Source organism: Spermophilus citellus (genome assembly GCF_964194105.1).
Source record: "Spermophilus citellus genome assembly, chromosome: 17".
In the NCBI taxonomy this organism is placed as follows: domain Eukaryota; kingdom Metazoa; phylum Chordata; class Mammalia; order Rodentia; family Sciuridae; genus Spermophilus; species Spermophilus citellus.
Genome location: NC_138199.1, coordinates 78,072,180 through 78,087,671, shown reverse-complemented (window position 1 = coordinate 78,087,671; position 15,492 = coordinate 78,072,180). Strand labels below are relative to the sequence as shown.

General features: G+C 56.2%; 1 protein-coding gene across 3 annotated transcripts in view; it reads left to right on the top strand.

The window, feature by feature from the left end:
• Positions 1-11,548: 11,548 nt before the first annotated feature.
• CCDC57 (coiled-coil domain containing 57) overlaps positions 11,549-15,492 on the top strand; it is a 96,341-nt gene continuing 92,397 nt past the window's right edge. For all 3 annotated transcript variants that reach the window (XM_081270690.1, XM_081270691.1, XM_081270692.1), the window contains exon 1: positions 11,549-11,665. The gene's annotated coding sequence lies outside the window, so the exon portion shown is untranslated. The remainder of the gene's footprint in view (positions 11,666-15,492) is intronic.

Sequence of the window (15,492 nt, the reverse complement as noted above, 5' to 3'; positions counted from 1 at the left end):
TCTCCAGAAAGGATCTTGCAACCTGGGGAGAGTTTCCCAACAGTGACGCCAGCAGCCACCTCAGGAGGGTGGAAGGACCTGCTTCACTCCTGTCAGGTGCCAGGGAACCTTCTAGGCTTGGAGAGCCATGCAGACCCCACCCTGAGTCCTGGGGGTCCCCCACCCTCCAGGTCCCAGCCTACTCACCTGCCCTCCACGCCTGGCTGTACCACCCTGAACCAGCTGTGCCCCGTAGGTGGGACTGGGGCTGAGACAGACCAGGTCAGGTGAAGCAAGCTGAGTCTAGGGACGGATGTTCCACTGAGCCAACTCCCTTCCTGGGGTCCCCAACTGCCTGGCTCCTGCTGCTGCTGCCTGAGGGCTCCGAGTCCCGAGGATCTGGTGACACAACCGCTACAGCCTGTCCCTCCCCACCCACCCACCGCCCGGGGCCACACCTCTGCACAGACTCCAGGCCTCTGCCGGGGTGGTGAGAAGCAGCCATCGCCAGCACAGCCTGGAGAGGGTCACGCTGTGGCCCAGGTCTGAGCCCAGCCCTGCCTCCCCCTCATGCACCTTCTCCAAGGCCTTTCCCTCAAACCCTCTCCATACTCCCAGGAAAATAAACCCAGACCCAACAGCTGCCTGGCCCTCCCACTGAGCTGCAGCCCAGGCAGTGGGCAGAGGAGACTGCGGGAGAAGCCGGAGCTGGGCCCATCCCGGCTGGACACACCTGTGCTGCAGCCTTCTGCAGGTGTGGCCTGTGGTGTGGGTGGGTGAGGGTTGGGTGCATAGTGTGGGCTGTGCTGTGCCTGGTTGGGTGGCAGACACTGACATAGGATGTCCAGGTCCTGTTCTCGGTGGCAGCAGTGACCTCTCCCTCACCTGTCATTGGGAGGCAGAAGTGGGCAGGAGGAGCTCTGGAGCAGGGAACCCAGGAGGCTGGGGAGGGGAGCCACAGCAGGAGAGTGTGGGTATCCTGTCCCGGGTGCTGTGGCCCACCTAGGCCTGGGGCTTGGCCTCTAACCCTCACCTGTGAGGTGGGTCCTCCCTCCAGTAGCCCTGAAGCCTCTCTCCATGGCCTTTCCTGCAGTCCACTGAGGAAACCCCACTTTCTTCTCACCTGTTCGCATCCCATCTTTGTCCCCACACCGGTCACACCCAGGTGTGGACTCCTGGGCCAGAGTTGAAGTCCACTAGCCCCTCCCCACACCCTGTCCACCCTGCACTGTGGCTCCACCCTCAGGGTCAGGTGGGGGCTGAATCCTGCTGGCCTCCCTGCCATCTTCTGAGCCTGCCATGTGCCCTCTGCTGCGCTGTGCTTGGAAGGCCATGAGTGGGCACAAGCAAGGTGGGGACCCAAGGGCCCAGCCCCCAGGGACTTCTTAGGGACACAGACTGAGAACGGGCCTCCTCTGAGGATCACTGCGCTGGGAGAACTGGGCATGTTGGTGTCCACCACCTGGCCACACCTGGGACTTGGCACTCCATGGAGGGGCCCTCCCCCCCCCCCCGTTACTGATGAGGAGACTGGGCCTCAGTGAAAGCAGGACTCCCTGAGTCTCACTGGGTCATGCCTCCCCGACGGCCTGGATGGGTGTGACCCTGTAGCCACAGAGGTGAGTGACAGGGAGTCCAACGGGCTCCTGGGACCCTCAGCTCTTCTTGAGGCCTGCATGCGATTGCGTGTGCCTTCTTCCTGGACACTTGGGGGGTGGTGGCAGGAGGCTTGAGCTCTCAGGTCCAGGCCTCCGAGGAAGCTGGAAGCCTGCTCCATGGTTCTGGGACCTTCTGTGATGAGGGTGACCAGGGGGGCTGAGCACTGAGCGCGCAGGGGCAGGGAAGCTTGGGAGGATCTGAGGCACGGATCTGTCCTGCCTCTTCTGCAGCAGAGACCCCATGGAACGGCAGTGTGGACGACTCTTGCTGCCCCATCCCAGTCTCGCAGTGAAACCTGGGCTCTGGGAGAGGGGCTGGGTGGCAGCCAGCCTGGGCTGCCCCACCCAGCAGGCAGTGGGGCCTGGTGGCGAGATCTTCAGGGACTCGTGTTCGTTTCCTGTCCCTCATAAGAAATCACCCCAGAACTCAGTGGCCAGCAGTTATCATCTCACCCTGTCCCAGGGTCAGAGACTGGAGTGGCAGAGCAGGGCAGTTAGGGTCACAGGCTGCCTCAGCCCAAGTCTCAGCTGGGGCTGGACACCCCGCTCCCGGCCTGTCTGCTGGGGAAGGCACCCTCACCATGTGGGCCGACCCCCTGTGGCTCTGGCACCCTGAAGTGAACGCCCTTCCACACCAGCCCCTCAAGGGTGCCCCTCGCACCGGCACTGTGGCGCCAGCCCCAGGTCTAGCCCCCTCGGAAGGTGGGAAGCCAGCCTGGCCTGGGGAGGGAGGGAGGGCAGGCAGGATCTGGGGGCACTCACGGCCAGCATGGCCTCGGGGCACAGGCGAAGGGGACGGGCTGCTCCTTCCCCTGGTAGTCACATTTCTGGTGGTGGGGACCCTAGGAGTCGCCCAGGTCGACTGCAGGGCAGACTCCGGGGCAGAGCAGGGTCTCACTTCTGTTTTCCGGAACAAGAGGGGACATGGAGGCCAGGGCACCTGAGTGGGCCCCTTTCCTCAGTGTCCCACTTTCCCAGCAGGACAGACGTATCACTTGTGGTCACTCCTCTTCAGAATCAAGGTGGCCAGGTGCAGTGGCGCACCGCTGCTGTCCCAGCTGCTCCCGAGGCTGAGGCAGGAGGGTCACTCGAGCCCAGGAGTTTGAGGTCAGCTGGGCAACACAGCAAGACCCCATCTCAAAATATATGAACAAAACAGATCAAGGTGAAGTCTACAAAACATGCCATGATCATGAAGCAGACAGCCCGTGACATTTAGGGCACTCAGCATTGCGCAACTGCCCGCTCCCGTTTCAGAACCTTCCCCTGACCCCATGACAACACCCGGCACCTGTTACCTAATCGTTCCGAGGCCCGCCACCTGGTGAGCATGGCTGTGCCTTCTGTCCCTGAGGACTCAGCGGCCCCTGCACTGGCCTTCATGCAGACGGAATCACACCCATGGGCCTCTCTCACAGCACCGTGTCCTCTCAGGATTCTCAACACTTCTCTCCTTTTTAAGGCAGAATGACGACGTTCCATGGTGCACAGATGCTGTGTTTTGTTGATTCAGTCCCCTGCCCATGGACAGGGACACTTGGGCATTTCAACCTTTGGCTGTGGTGAACAGTGCAGCCGTGGATGTCCATGTTTGAGTACGTGTGTGGACATAGGTTTTCATTTCCCGTAGGTTTGTACCTAGGAGTGGCATGGCTGGGGAGTTTGTGAGTCTGGCTTCCTGAGGAGCTGCCGCACCACGTTCCGCAGCAGCCCCACAGCAGTGTGTGAGGTTCCAGTTTCTCCATGTCCTTGCCAACCCTCCTTACTGTCACTTTCTGTGGGGTTTTGGTATTTTTTTTTTTTCTTGATTAAAGCCACTCGTGTGGGTGTGAGGTGGGTCTCGTGGTTGTGGTGCCAGCCCCTCTCCGTGGGCCTGTTGCCACCTGTAGTCTTCTCTGGAGAAATGTCTCTTCCCCGCAGTCCTGAGGATGGGACCCAAGCCCTCACAGGTGCTAGACCAGGTTTTTAGAGTTCTTTAAACATTCCAGATATTAAATTTATTAAATATGTGATCTGCAAACATTTTCTCCGATTCTGAGGGCTGTCTTCACTCTTGATTCACAGAATTTCACCTTTATTTCTTTCATTTCTTATGTTTTGAGTATCATGTATAAAGTCCATTGCCATGAAAAAAATTGATCCTTATGTTTTCTTTCTTCCTTTCTTCTCTCTCTCTCTCTCTCTCTCTCTCCCTCTCCACTGCTAGGATAAAACTCTACTCTTACATCTCTTCTAAAAGGTTCATGTTTTAACTCTGAGGCTGGTGTGTTGAGCCCTGCCAGTCCATGTTTACAGTAGTTAGAGACAGGCTTAGACTCGGCCCCTTTGCGGGTGGTCATCCGGTGGTCCTGAATTGTTACTTTGATCATCGCCATGTGGGGGGCCTGACCGCCTCCCATGGCTAAGCTGTAGCAGGTGCTGCCAGGAGGGGTCTCCCCTGGGGCAGGGTCTTCCGCCTGTGCTCCTGGTGGAGGCAGCTGAGCTCCAGCCTCATCAGTGGGCGGGGAGGCCCACAACAGGAGGCAGCCTCCCTGGCTCCCCTGCAAGGGTAGGGGCGTCCAAGCCCCAGCAGCAGTGGAGCCCGGCCTGGGGTAGCTGGGCCTGGCCAGAGAGAGACACCTCTGTCCCTGCACTGGGTTGGGCAGGTGGTCCAGTGAGGGGAGGCTGGACGGGAGTTGTCCTGAGCCTGGGCTCCCCCAGCCCCCTCTTGCTGTGGCGGGCAGCCCCTCTGGCCTCATGAGCTGCTGCACTCCACCTGTCCTGCCCTGAGCTGGGGACGGTGGTGGGGATGATCAGGCTTCCCCTGCCCTTCCTTAGAACCCATCTGGGCCTCAGGTCACCCTGGGGAGGGCGTGAGTCTGGTGGAGACATCATGGCTGGACAGTGAGAGGGCACTTCCCTGCCACAGCTTTTCCAGCCTCAGCTGGCCCCTGGCCCCCTGCCACCATGTCTTGTCCCCTCTGCTGCTGCCTGGTCTCCTGCAGAGTGTGGATGATGACAGTCCTCTGCAGAGAGCGGCAGGTGATGCTCTGCTTGTCCCAGTCCTGGCCTGAGATGGCACAGGAAGTCACCTGGCAGCCCAGGCGGGGCTGAGGGGGCCTGGCTCTGGGGCCAGGGGACGAAGCCTGCCAGCCCCTACGTTCTGGGCCCAACACTGCCCAAGGCCTTCCTCAGTCCCACCAGCTCAGAGGCTCCTTGTCGGCGTGTCCCCGCCCCACACTCCAGGCTAGGCCTCTGGTCCTGGCCTACCACAGCACCAGCCTCTGCCCCAGAGCACTCCTGGGCGGGCTGGTCCCCACAGCCCCTCCTGTTCTCCCTGTGCAGCTCTGAGCATCCCCAGCTCTCCTGAGCCCTGCTGGGGGCCTGGTCCACACTTCCTGGGGGTGGCCCCTCCACTCACAGTCCTCCAGACACTCTTCCCTGCAGCTCTCAGTGTCTGGGGCTCCCCTCGGTCCTGCTGGGCCCAAGCGAGGCCGTCCCCACCTCGACCAGCCTTCTGGGTCCCCTCTGTCCTTCAATCCCCCTGTCAAGCTGGTGGCTGGTCCTGTGGCTCCCTGGGTCCCAGCCAGGCCCCCAGGCACAGAGGTCACTGCTGCCCTGGTGTGCCGCACCAGACGAGGCAGGCGAGTGCCCAACCTGCAGGAAATGCCCTGTCCCCTAGTTCTGCTGGCTCTCATTTCTCCCCTGGCCCCCACAGCCCCTTTTCCACTCAGAGGCCGGACAGAGCCTCCAGCCCCTCTCTAGTGGTCATCACTGGTCTTGTTCATGTCCAACCTGCTCGGCCTCTGTCCCTTCTTCCTCAGCCTGGAACATTGTTCAGTGTCCTCGGGTGGGCGTCCACCTGATCTAGCCCGACCCGTGAGCTCTCACCAGACCTCAGAGCTCTGTGCACCTTGTGACCTTTGACCCCAGAAGCTGACACACTGTCTTCCTTGATTTCTCCTCCTCCGGTGACCGGGGCTCAGCGTGGTTCACTCCCCAGTGTACCTGGAGCTGTCACCTTGTATCAGAGCCCCCTAGAACCTCAGCCCAGAGTGCCCCAAAGCCAGGGGACAGAGGTCACAACCGTCCTGCTCCTGCCAGGGAAGCCTCTCTTGAAGGGCCATGGCCCTAGCCAGGCCAGAATCAAGGGTGCAAGGACAGTGGCCAGGCCCTGGCTGTGAGGCTGTGAGGCCCAGGGATGGGCTGAGCGCCATCCTCAGCTGGAGGGAAGGGCTGGGCCTTGCTCAACCTTCCGGTGGCCTGGAACCACAGCGCGCTCCCTGTGACTCAGCATGAGAACTCGGGGGACCGCTGGGGCACACGGGCATGGTGGTGGGCCAGGGGCTGGGGGCCTCTGACAGCAACACCAGCTGATGGGCTGACGTCTGCAGCTGGGGGGGCAAAGTCCAGTCCTGGTTCTGCAAGGGCCTCGCTGAGCCCCTCAGCTCCCCGACCTGTTTCCTCATTTATTCCTGAAGAGGGTGGGCTTCACGGTCTCCAGGGATATGACTGCAGTGTGAGAAGGCCACAGGCCCCTCAAGATGCCCCTCCTCACAAGTCATCTACTGCTCAGGCTGCTCTCTGTGTACTGGACAGGACAGCAGAGGAAGGTGGATGCCACCACCATGGTCATTCTCTTTCTAAAACAAGATGGCCAGCTTCTCAGAGAACACTGCCATCCTGCCCGTATGCACTGGGCACCTGGCTCTGCTTCCAGTTCCTGACCTCTGGGAAGTAGCCCACTGCCCAAGGCTCCTACTGGGCTATTTCTCATGCTGCATTGGGCTACCCAGTTCGCTCTGCCTAAGACCAGTCTTCCTTGTCCTTTCCAGAGCCTCTTCCTTAGGCCCCCAGCCTCCAGGCCCATAGACCCAGGCTGAGGGCCCTGTTCCTGGGCAGCCCTGGCTCTTAGGAGGCAAGATACCATTTGGCTGGTCATCTGGAGACTGGCACCTGTGGGGGATATGTGGCAGACATCTTCCCCTGGCCCCTCACCTGATCTACATCTTTGTCCCCGTCTGTAAAGTGCAGGTGACAGTATGTACCAGAATGAGATTATGGCTCTTCCACGAAGTTCCCCTTGCCCTGGGACTCAGCAGGGAATTTGCCCAAGTGTCTGTGCCCACTCCTGGGTCCTTCTGGACTGGCCCCAGGGAACAGGGGTCAGCCTGACCCCACATCCCCTTTTCTCTCTCAGCTCACTCCTGCCCCCAGGGCCTGGGAGGCCAGCTGATGGAGCAGTTGCCCTGCGTGCCTGTCTCAGGCCTCTCCCAAACCCTTGTGGGTCGGTGTCCAGGCAGGCCCCCACCCGACCTTCTGAGCAGATCACTGTGCTTTTGGACCTTGGTGAGGCCTGGAGCCTGAAGCTGACAACCTGGGGGGGCCTGGGGGTGAGGTCAGCCTACAGCGGACATCAGAGGAAGGTGCTGAGTCCTCGCGGTCAGTTAGGATCAGGCCTCCTTGAGCAACCCCCTGGTGCAGCTGCACCCCAGGGGCATTCTCTGATAAGCGTCCATCTGCCAGACTGGGCTGCAGTGGCCAGTAAGCAGCTTGTATTTGGGGATCTGAGAGCCCTGGCCCATGCCTGGTGTTTGGCCTGCCTCTTGCTCTCCCTTGTTTATGCCACCCTGCAACTAAGGCCTGCCTTTCGTGTGTCCTGCCTCTGTGCTGGGCTGGACAGGGCCCTGGAGCCAGGGACACTGCCAGGAGCAAGACAGCCAGCCCTGACTAGGACCTGCCCCACGAGCTGTGCACAGGAGTGTGGGGAGGGGCAGGTCCCAGCTGCACCACTCACTGGGCCAGGCAGCGTCCCTCAGTCTGAGCCACTCTGCTTTTGCCTCTGTGGCCTGTAGTCCCAGTGTCACCTCCGGGAAAGCAGTCACAAGTCAGGCACACATCCTCAAATGTGACCTTACTTGGAAACAGGATCATAATGGTGTAGGGTGGTCCAGCGTCACTGGTGTCCTGAGCAGAGCAGAGTGTGAAGAGGACCACGGAGGCCACGTAGTAGCCACGGCAGAGGTTAGAGTGAGGTGGCTGCAGCTGAGGACACAAGGATAGCCACGACCCAGGAGCTAGAAGAGACAGAGGACCCTCTCCTGGACCCCTTGGAGGGAGCCCGGCCTGCTGGCATTCTGAACTCTGCAAAAATAAATACCCATTAAAAATGGTTCAGGGGGCCAGGCCCAATGGTGCACACCTGTAATCCCAGCAGCTCAGGAGGCTGAGACAGGAGGGTTGTAGTTCAAAGCCAGCCTCAGCAATGGCAAGGCACAAAGCAAACTCAGTGAGACCCTGTCTCTAAAAAAAATTCAAAATAGGGCTAGGGATGTGGCTCAGTGGTCAAGTGCTAATTCAATTCCCGGTACCAAAAAAAAAAAAAAGGTTCAGGGGCCTTGTTATGGCAGTCACAGGACCCCAATACATGTCCTGTCCCTTTCTTCTTTGATCCTCCTGATGGTGCTGGGCTCCAGATGAGATAAATGCAGTCTTTGTCAACCAGATCCGGGCCAGTAGCACCAAGAGGTGTGTTCGGGGAGAGCCCAGCTGGGGAGGGAGGTGTGGGTGTGTGAGGGCTGAAGAAGGACCTCTTCAGGCCGAGGTGTCAAGGACAAAGGACAAAGAACAGCCTCAGCCAGGTGTGGTGGTACATGCCTATAATCCCAGTGGCTTGGGAGGCTGAGGCAGGAGGGTCACAAATTCAAAGCCAGCCCCAGCAATTTATCAAGGTGCTAAGTAACTCAGCAAGACCCTGTCTCTAAATAAAATATAAAAAGGGGCCTGGGGATGTGGCTCAGTGGTTAAGCACCCCTGGGTTTAATCCTAGGTACCAATAAATGAATAAATAAATAAATAAGTGAAGAACAGTCTCTGCCTTGAAGAGGTGCTGACGGGCAGAGGCTTGGTGTCCCTGGAGGCTACAGGGTGTGGGCAGGTGAGTGCCACACACCCTCAAGCTGGTATTGGAAGGAACTTGGGTGCAGGGGTTGCCTAGGTGGGGAGGATGGCCGAGGGAGGCCTGGCCTTAGCCCAAGCTGTCCTGGCTGAGTTGCTCTGGGATTAGAACTCAGGCTGTGGGCCCCACGGCTCCCTACTCCTGCCCCTGGAAGAACAATGATGCTGAAATTGTCCACCCTACAGTTCCAAGCATGGCTGCCTATGATGCAATGTCTCAGCTCAGGCTGCCATAGCCACATGCTGCCTGTGACAGACACTTCCCAGTCCTGGAGCTGGGCCCCTGAGAGCAGGGGCAGGCAGTGAGTGCTGCTTTGTCTGGAGGCTTCTCTGCTCGGCTTGCAGATGGCACCTTCTCCCTGTGCCTCATGTGTCCTTCCTGTGGCCTCTTCCTCTTCTTGTCAGGAGGCCTGTCCTATCCTCCTGGATCAGGGTCTCTCCCTGTGACCCCACCTCCTGATACAGTCCCACTGGGGTTATGGCTTCAACATGTAACTTTCTTAAAAAAATTTATGTGGGAGGCCCTCACACTGAGTGACCAGCATTTTCCTTCCCTGATCAGTTGAGGCTCTGTGGGTCACTTCCAAGTGATCTGGCCACATCAAAGTGGCCTTAGATGTCTGCCCCAATCTTGGAAGTCGCAAAATGTCACAAAAAGTGTCTTAATGCATAGGATTGCCTTCCTGCAGCCCTGTGGGTCGAGCTGTGCTCACCTGTTCCTTTGGGATATTAACCCCTTGCCCTGTTTGGGATAGAATGTTCCATGGAAACCCCCTTTGTGTGTCCCCTTCTCTTGCTCTGCCTTTGGGTGTGGCCTACCCAGGTGTCAGTCAGTCTGCTGACAGCAGACATCAGGAAGCTAGACTCAGCCTCCCTGAAACCTGACCCCCTGCCTCATTTGAGTGGCTTCTCCTCAATAAAAGGGGTCAGCACGTGCTCTCTCTCTCTTTCTGCAGACCCTTAAGGTCAGAGGACCCCCAAAGAAAAAGGTATCTCTGTCTCTTGTGTGGTTATTTCATGCGGCCCCATTCCCCTGGAATGACCCTGAGTGTTTTTTTTTTTTTTTTTTAAAGACAGAGTGAGAGAGGAGAGAGAGAGAGAAGAGGATTTTTAATATTTATTTTTTAGATCTCGGCGGACACAACATCTTTGTTGGTATGTGGTGCTGAGGATCGAACCCGGGCCGCACGCATGCCAGGCGAGCGCGCTACCGCCTGAGCCACATCCCCAGCCCCTATTTAAGTAAAATTTTAACAACTAAAATTGTCACATTCTCGGGGCTGGGGATGTGGCTCAAGCGGTAGCGAGCTCGCCTGGCATGCGTGCGACCCGGGTTCGATCCTCAGCACCACATACCAGCAGGGATGTTGTGTCCGCCGAGAACTAAAAAATAAATATTAAAAAATTTTCTCTCTCTCTCTCCTCTCTCACTCTCTCTTTAAAAAAATAATTAAAAAAATTTTACTTAAATAAATTTTATTTTCATGTGGTGCTGAGGATCAAACCCAGTGCCTCACACATGCTAGGCAAGTGCTCTGCCACTGAGCCACAACTCCATCCCCTTCAACATATAACTTTTGGGGGACACTATGTGGTCCATGGCACATGGTTTCTGGTAGATGCCCACTTTATAGGTGAGGAAACCGAGACACACACACCACCTCCTGGGTGGTGCAGCACCTCCTCAGGCACCCAGCTCAGGCAGGCTCCCCTCAACTTTCATGGACATGGAGGCTCCAACTCAACCTGCCACCCCCAACGGAAGCACCCAGGAGCAGGGCTAGATCGGGCAGAGGCAGGGGGTGTGGGCATCTTTGTGGATGCATCTAGTCCTGGAGCTGACCCCTGGGCCGCACAACCCCTGCAGGGCCCTGCCTCCCAACAGAACAAGCTCTAATCCAGCCAGAGACAGACACAGGGAGAAGCAGAGGGTAAGGGCAGAAGGATAAGGGTTAGAGCAGAGGAGCCAGAGAGGGGTCCCAGCTAGGGCCCCATGTATGAGCCCAGAGAATGGGGACAGCAAGGAGGGAAAGCACCTAATGGAGGGTGGGAGGAGGGCTACGGGATGCAGGTGCCATGTAGGGATGACACCCATGTTGCCCGATGCAAAAGAGCTGGCTCTGTCTCAGGGCCAGGACTCAGTGTACCCATCTGTAGAAGGATAAGGAGAACAGATACACCTTTGGAGGATTTGAATGATTGGGGAAGGCGAAACCTGGGATGACAGGATCTACATGTGATGGGCAGGAGCCTGCCACGAGCTCTGGGTCTGGGCTCTTCCCACTAACCCAACGCCTACTCCATCCCCAGTTCTCCAACCCAGCCCACAGGCACCAAGAACCTGGGGGACATTCTCCCAATACCTGGGGCATCTGTCCAGGCAGCCCTTCGGGGAGGGCTTCGTGTGGCTCCTCCCCCAGGCAGGAGGAGAACAGGGCCTTAACCCGCCCTCTTTCCGCGGGTCCCCACGTGCAGCCTGCCACACCCCCCATGGGCAGTCCTGGCTCCCGACAGCCCTGTCCGGTGCTGTCCGCCCTGGCCCTCCACGGGAGCCCAAGGCTCCCTACCCCACTATGTGCAGTCCCCGTGTGCAGCCCGAGGCTCCCCACCGCCCTCCGGTGTCACCGGCAGCCCCGGCCGCCCCGAGCTCCGCGTCCCCTCAGCCCAAGCCACCCAAGCAGGCTAAAATCAACACTTCGGACCCTCGACCCCTGGCGGGAGAGGCGGCTCTGGCGGTCCTCAGACGCCCCCCGCTGGGTGAGGAAGCCGGGGACTACGGTGCGAGCCCTGGCGCACTGATCCCCCCACCTGAGGGTCGCGTCCACTGTCGCCCCCGAGGCTCCGCTCCCCTCGGCGCCCTCGCGGAGGGCCGAGCGAATGAAGACCGGAACCCGGCGCCGCGGCTCCCGTTTCCGGCCGGCGGGACCCGAGCGCCGCCTCCAGCGCACCCGGACCGCGGCCGACGGACTCGGGTCGCTATGGCGACGCAGCCCGCCCGGAAGACGCCGAGCGGGAGATCTGGAGCGCGGGTCCCGGGGTGCGGCGGAGTGCGGCGGCCTGCACGAAGCGCGGCGAGGGCGGGCGAGCCCGGCGTAAGTTGCGGCCGAGCGGCAGGAGAGCGGCGCGGGGCCGCCGGGCTTTCCCTGGTGGAGCTCGGGCCGCGCTTGGGCGAGAGACTCCCCACAGGGTGGTGCGTCCCCGCAGGGGTGGCGGGTTCCTCCCTGCAGGGGCACTAGGTGCCCGCCGGGCTGGTAGGTTCCCCGCCTCCGGGGGTGCCCAGCGGACAGCCTGTGGTGCCGGGGCTGCCCGGTTCCTGGTGGGCAGGGACTTTCTGTTGTCAGTGCCTCCTGTGGGGACGCTGCGAGCTGGCGGTTCCTGACTTCAGCACCTGCGAGTGTTCCTGGGGTGACTGGCGTCCTTTACACTGTGCCTTCTGCTACTTCGGGCAGGGAAAGCAGCGCCTCGGGATTCACAGAGTCACACCGCTCCGCTTCCCTCCGACAGAATTCCGAGCCAGTGGCCACGCGTCTTTATGTAGGATCTGGATCAGAGTGAGGAGATGTTGATCGCGGCTACCGGTGTTAGGGCACCTGGACTTGCCATCCCCCACCCACAGGGTTCATGTAGGCACTGGAGGGTCCTCCCTGAGGACTACAGGGGGAGGGACCTCAGCATGTCCTCCGGAGGACCTCAGTGGCAGGCTGGGACTGGTCCTGGGGAGGTGGGAGGTCAGTGGCATCCACACAGGGATGACCCTAGAGTCTTCTTTCTTACCCTGAGGTACACTTCACATCCAAGAAATTTCTGTTAAACTCTGCAGGAAACGCTAGGTTTCCTGGTCACTCTGAAGAGCCACTGTTATTCCAGAGTTTTCCCTTGGGATTTTTTTCACTGCAGCTACAGGGTCCCTGATCCAAGATGGCAGAGATGGAGTACCTGCACACACTGCCCTCCTGGAGCTGGGGAGAGTCAGGAGCCGCCAGAGTGTAGAAATGTGTTTGCTCTTCTACTTCTGGCAGCCTCAGACCTGAAATAATTATTAATGTGGCATTTGAAAACTAATTTAAAAAAATTTAAGTCCTACATGGACACAATATGTTTATTTTTTTATGTGATGCTGAGAATGGAACCCAGTACCTCACATGTGCTAGGCAAGCGCCCTACCACTGAGCCAACAACTTCAGTCCGACAGTTAATTTTTTAATTTCTTGATTCTGCATTTATTAGTTGAAATTCTATAAGAAAGAAACTCCCCTTTTGTATTTTTTTCTGTTTATTTCATTATTTTTGATGTTAGGATGGATGTTTTTATTTTGTTTTTGTTTCATGGATTATAATCTATTGCTGGCATTTATTCTAGATTGAGGCTTTAGAAACCCCTTCTGTGGTTTCTGTGTCCATAGAGCATGTCCTCAAATCTTGGAGCGCTTCCTGAAATTTCTGGCACCACAGGCTGTCTCAGGCTCATCCTGTGTCCTTGATGTAGCTGAGTGCATGATTTCTGTAGGGATCCCTGGCTCCATTTGGTATGTGCATGGGTCTCTGTGTGTACTGAGAACTGAGTTCACACTGATGCTGGTTTGTTACCACAGGACTCATTCTGCTTCTCCTTACCTCTCACAGTTTGGTTCCTATTTTCTTAATATACTTACTGATTTATTCAGTCCTGGGATATACAGAAAGTAGTTTCAGAATTGCTAATCCATATTCCTGTGAAAACCAAAGCTACTTACTATAGAATATAACATTTGTGTACAGTTTTCATTTTTATGAAATGTATAGCCAAAATATAGAAGATATAATCAAAATATTTTTTCCAAAGTTGTTTTACAGTTTGCATTATTTAATTTTAATAATGTTGGATTTGCTTGTTTCTATTTCATTTAAAATCTATACAGATTTTAAGTTTCATGTTTTTTTTTGTTACATGAAATATTTATGTGGTTCTAAAAGCCCATATAGTATTAAGTTCTTAACTCCAAGATTCAACTTCTTCTACCTCTGCTTCTTCTCCTCCCCTTCCTCCTCCTCCTCCTCCTCCTCCTCCTCCTCCTCCTCCTCCTCCTCGCTCTATACAGCATGTCTTTATTTTTATGTGGTGCTGAGGATGGAACCCAGTGCCTCACACCTTCTAAGAAAGTGCTCTGCCTCTGAGCCCCAGCCCCAGCCCCTACAACTTCTTTTTCATTTTATTTCTCATTTACTCACTTTTTCTTTTCTGGCAAATATAGATTCAAAGAAAACCGTGCAGCATGCCCCTCACATGGGGTGGTAATTCTCCTCTAGTAGGTGCAGTGATAGAGTGAAGATTCATTTACTGCTAGTCCCTCATTTCAGGTTCTATTTATTTATTTATTTATTTATTAAATATTTTTTAGTTGTTGATGGACCTTTATTTTATTTTTTATTTATTTATATGTGGTGCTGAGAATCGAACCCAGTGCGTCACCCATGCTAGGCAAGTGCGTTACCACTGAGCCACAATCCCAGCCCTCATTTCAGGTTTTAAAAAGGGTTGTGGCTACACATTGGCAAAAAAAAAAAAAAAAAAAAAAAAAACGTTTGGGTCGCAGGTTCATGAGTTTTGTTCTGCGTACCCAATTAAACAGTAGCTGCACTGACCAGTTCATGCAGCCCATGTTGGATTCTAAGTGCCAGTTGTGGGTTCCCTGTCCCCAGCAGACAGAGCGAGCCACACCTGACTGCCTTCAAGTCTTATAAGATGCTATTATTGAAGGTCGTTGGGTGCATTCCCAGGACAACAAGTCAACAACATCCCTCACTTGAGATAGATTTGGGCCCTTCTGCATTGGAGGTGGGCAACTTTTCTTGTTGGTGGCTGAGTGGAGAGTCAAATGTGTCTGAGCTGCAGTTCTTCAGAGGCAGGATGTAGAAGGAGACCGCTGCCCTGGTGTCTGCCCGACTGCTTATTCATAAGCTTCTAGTGGCTCACTGTAACCTTGCAAATTACCCTCCTGTTTAAACTTTAGAATCTGCAACTGCATATGTTTTTTTGGGTTCATGGAGTGTTTCTTTTCTTTCTTTTTTCTTTTTTTAATTGTAGTTGGGCACAATACCTTTTATTTTATTTATTTTTATGTAGTGCTAAAGATCAGACCCAGGGCCTCACACGTGCTAGGCAAGCACTCTACCACTGAGCCACAACCCCAGCCCCATGCAGTACTTCTTAAATAAGCACTTATCAAAATGTTTATCCCAAGAAAACTGCTGCACACTCTCAGCCAGCTGAACAGAGGGTGATTAGTTCTCTTTTAAATCTGCAGTTCGGGCAGGCTAGGTGCCTCTGACTGGTGGTCTGGTAGTCTTGTAAAAGGACCAGAGGATTGAAAGTTCCTCCCTTTAACCAGGTGCGGTAGCTGCAGTGAGTTTGCTGGAGAGATGGGGGCAGCACCAAGCAAGGCAGGTCCTACCAGCACATTGTACTGGGAATGGTCTTGATCTCCCAGACAGCTCCTTTCCAGATAAACCTGGGACTCACTCTTTGCCTTGAACCCTCTCCTCTCAAGAATCATGTTCGCTTTTCATTATTGTGACGGAATACGTGAGAGAAATCAGAGGAGGAACTGTTAGTGTTGGTGGTTTCAGTGGTGTCGGTGCTGGTTGACCGGCTCCACCGTGGTGAGGCAGAACCCACAGAAGGAGCATGTGGCGGAGCAGAGATGCCCATCTCATGGTTGCCCGAAAGCAGAGAGGGAGAGGAAGGGACTGGGACCCAAGTATCCCCCTGAAGGGCACATCCTCAGCCCCAGGGACCTAATTCCTCCAACTGGACCCTACTTCCCAGTTTCTTCCACCTCCCAGCAGCCTATTGATCTATGAATCCATCGGTGGATTAATCCAGTGATCAGAGCCTCATGATCCAGTACCTCCCAAATCCCCACCTCTGAACACTGCTGCA